Below are 3,752 nucleotides of genomic sequence, written 5' to 3'. Positions count from 1 at the left end.
GCCTACTCGGCCATCAGTGGAAAGAGAGGCCCATTGGACACACAAACTTTATATGCCCCAGTACAGGGGAACGCCAGGGCCAAAAAGTGGGAATGGGTGGGTAGGGGAGTGGGGGGGAGGGTATGGGGGACTTTTGGGATAGCATTGGAAATGTAATTGAGGAAAATACGTAATAAAAATATTAAAAAAAGAACAGCAAACAGACTTGTGTGTGGGCACAACTCTCCTACAAAGAATACTGTTTGAAGTGATTGAAAATCCCAGTAACATGAGTCATTCCATGTACAATTCTCCTGTACTGATTTTACCACCCCTGACCCTAGTCATACCAAAGTCACTGGGATCACGAGCACTTTACAAGCATTGATAAACCTGCTGTCACTACAATATGTTCTGATCATGACAGAAACCAAGTCTTCTCACTTTTAAGAGAAATTAAATTGGAATCTTTATTTTTAGAACATAAAGCTGGGGGGGGATTTAAAACAAATTTATTCCAAACCAGAATGTGCAGGACAACTAAAATTAATGAGCACAAAGAGTAACATCTTGGCCTATAATGACGTTTTCCACAATAGATTTTAAGTTCTAAAACTGCCATTAAGAGAGCACTGGTTAAAGTTAATCCAATGTATTTCTTAAAAGCTTTTAGTAAGCTTATTCATAAAACTCATTTAAGGTAGTTGTGCTTTTCAGTAGCATTTACAACAATCTAGCACTTGGTAGATTGGCACACGCTATAATACAGTGTAACATTTTGTAAACTAGTTGCAATTTTCAGTAGCCTAGTTCACCAACTGTGTAACAGAAATGTAATGTTCTCCTAAGCTATACGCATGCCTCATGTATACTAGTACTAATGGATTCCTAGGATACTCTTCACCAACTAATAGGAGGAACATCTGCGTGTAGTATCTCTATTGGTGTTTGTAAGATGTGAGACAGAGCTCTTAGCTCAAGCTGACTGCCCCATGCCGCTGTGTTTACAATATCATCACAATACTTCCCAAACTCTTCTGGTGTGTACATATCTCCTGTGCTGAGGTTTGTTAGAAGCGGCAGGAAGTCATCTGAATGGCTTTGCATGTACTCAGCAGCCTGCCTCCTTAGGGTAGCCACAGTCAGAGCACAGTCTTGTTCTCTCAGTTGATCCTCAAGAACTCTATACATACAATGACCATCAGATGGAATATGTTTAATTTCCAATTCTCTGGCTGCCAATATTTGAGCAAGTTTTTTCACTCTCAAGATGTCTGACTCCCGATAAGTTTTTAATTTTAGCCTCTGCTATCCTTTCTTCCTGCTCCTTTTCCAATGCAGCCTTCTTTTCCCGTCTCTTTTGTACTTTTGAAATCTGAGGTGGTTGATTCTCAAGTACCAAGTTTGAAATGTTAACAGCAACAGAATCTACCTTACTATCCTTGAAAGTCAGCTTCAGTTGGTTCAGTTCCTCCCTGTGTTTTTGCTCCATTTCTCTCTCCAACTTAGCAACATCTTCCTTGAGTTGTTTCCTTATCTTTTTGTTGTTTTTGGGACCAGCGTTCTTCATTCCTTGAATTTTGGCTTGCAGCTCCTTCTTCTTTCGGTGCTATCTTACCAGCTGTTCCTCCTCCTCAAGTTCTTCAGTTAAGACTGCCTCCATGACAACCAGGTGGCCGGGCACACACACTGGAGGAGATTGGCCACTATCAAGTCTTAAATGACCTATAAATATAAAGTTCAAAGTGTGATCCATGAAGAGATATGCAGAATTTCAACATATTTACTTGAGGTGTCTCATTTCACAAGATTCTGCTGTGAGAGAAAATATGGAGATGGATACTAAGACTATAAGACAATGTTGGGAGGAGCATAAACATGGATCAGGCAGAATCTATTAATATGGACTGACTAAGTAGAAAAAAAATTTTTTTTAAATGTAGGCCATAGAGTTACAAAAGGCAGTTAGGTTGTATGGTTGAAACTTGGCTTTAAAGATAGGCTGAAACTGGTGAACTGGAAATTACAAATCTGCCAAGGTACAGAGACAGATTTAAGAATTCAGGAATATTAGAATGTCACAATGAGTTGGTAACTTAATGTCAACTCAGCCACAATGGGGGGAGGGGGTGGTTAGGAGACATACCATAGTTCATCAATGCTGTAAGAAATAAATTTGTGAGAATTTTGGCATTCTACAAGAACTCTAATTTCTCTTCTCTGAAGGCTAGGTCTTACATTGAGAACTGCTACAATTGAATGGGGAATCTCAAAGCAAAAAGAGTAATCAGGTTTTAGGGTGGCAGGGCCCAAGTAGCATCACTCAGGCACCAAAGACAAGAGGAGTGTTGGAGTGAGTCACCTCAGTAATGGATTAAAATATTCTGACTCACCTGCACTGGTCCCACAGATGTAAGGCCGAACAGTCTTCTGATGGGAGAGTGAGGATGATTATAGAAAAGATGGAAAAGAAGACGTCAGACAAAGGTTAGAAATCAGGAGGTCTGGCTGGACAGTGCTGCAGCAGTCTGAGTTTATTCTCTTAGGCTTTACATACTTTATGGTATCATGGGAAACAAAGTCACAAACTAGCAGAGACAATGGCTAATGTACATTGGATATCCATTCCCATCCAGAAGCCTCCCTGTTCCTCCCTATTTCTTCCTCCAAGATTAACAGAATATTGAGCCCCTCATCTTGAGCTTCAAGTGTATCTCCTCTTATTAGGCCAGGAAATCTGCCAGCAGACCTTGGCCTGACTCTGTCTGACAGGCAGGCTTTCACAGAATCATGCAAAATGGCTCCTAACACTCAATCAGATTTACCGTTTTAACTACTAAATTCTTCCTTGAGACATATAAGCTTCAAAATTTAAGGTCACATAAACCAAAGTCTAGTTCTGGTCATGAACATAGAGTGTTGGTTGGTTCCTCAATCAAGTTCTACACTTGAGACAGTTTATAGACCCAGAAATTTTCAAATAAAATGGAGTCCTTTGAGAAACATTTTTCTATACCACCCAAAAGGTATACCATTAATCTTGCTCCCACTCTTCCCCAACAAAACCTACATGAGTTTTATCGAGGTTATCCTGGGAAAAGTAAGTAAGAAAAACTTTAAGGATCTACTGAACATGGGTTTTGAATGGACACTAGTTTTAGGAGACAAAATTATCATTGTGAACTATCAAAAAAGATCACAATTGAGTAGATTTTTGTGACTCTCAAATGATAAATGGAATTTTAGGTGAGGAAAATATCACAGTTGATGTCTCCTTGAACACATTTTGTGGTAATATGCCAGTTTCAGAATACAAAATTGGAACAGACATACTCAGCCCTTGTCAGAATCCATTGTAGGTCATTGGTTCACTGCCTATGTGTGAGAGCTATGATGATTTAAAAAAAAGACTTAATAGAAGTCACCAGAACAGTCTAACATGAAAAATTTGTAAACTAAAAGCAGTATCACTTTCATAACATTGAACACTTTTATAATTAAAATTCAGCCCAGTCAGAATGGCTAGCATCAATACATGACAAGTGCTGTTGAAGATATGGGTTGAATAGGTATCCTTTACTCACTGCTAATGAGTAATGTTACCTGGTGCAGCCATTGTGCAAGGGAGAAGACTAAAAATAAAGCTACCAAAGACACAACTATGACATTCTTTAGTCCATGCCCAAAGACTCAAGTCTAAGGACAGAGATGCTTACCTATATATACATCTTTATAGGTACTCAAGTCACAATAGCTAGGGAATGGAACAGTGT

At 39.2% G+C, this 3,752-nt stretch overlaps 1 pseudogene; it reads right to left on the bottom strand.

The window, feature by feature from the left end:
• Positions 1-764: 764 nt before the first annotated feature.
• LOC110287534 lies at positions 765-1,675 on the bottom strand (annotated as a pseudogene).
• Between the last annotated feature and the right edge of the window lie 2,077 nt (positions 1,676-3,752).

This window comes from Mus caroli, chromosome X (genome assembly GCF_900094665.2).
Source record: "Mus caroli chromosome X, CAROLI_EIJ_v1.1, whole genome shotgun sequence".
NCBI lineage: Eukaryota > Metazoa > Chordata > Mammalia > Rodentia > Muridae > Mus > Mus caroli.
Note: the sequence above shows the minus strand (reverse complement) of the source record. Positions and strands in the feature narration are given on the sequence as shown.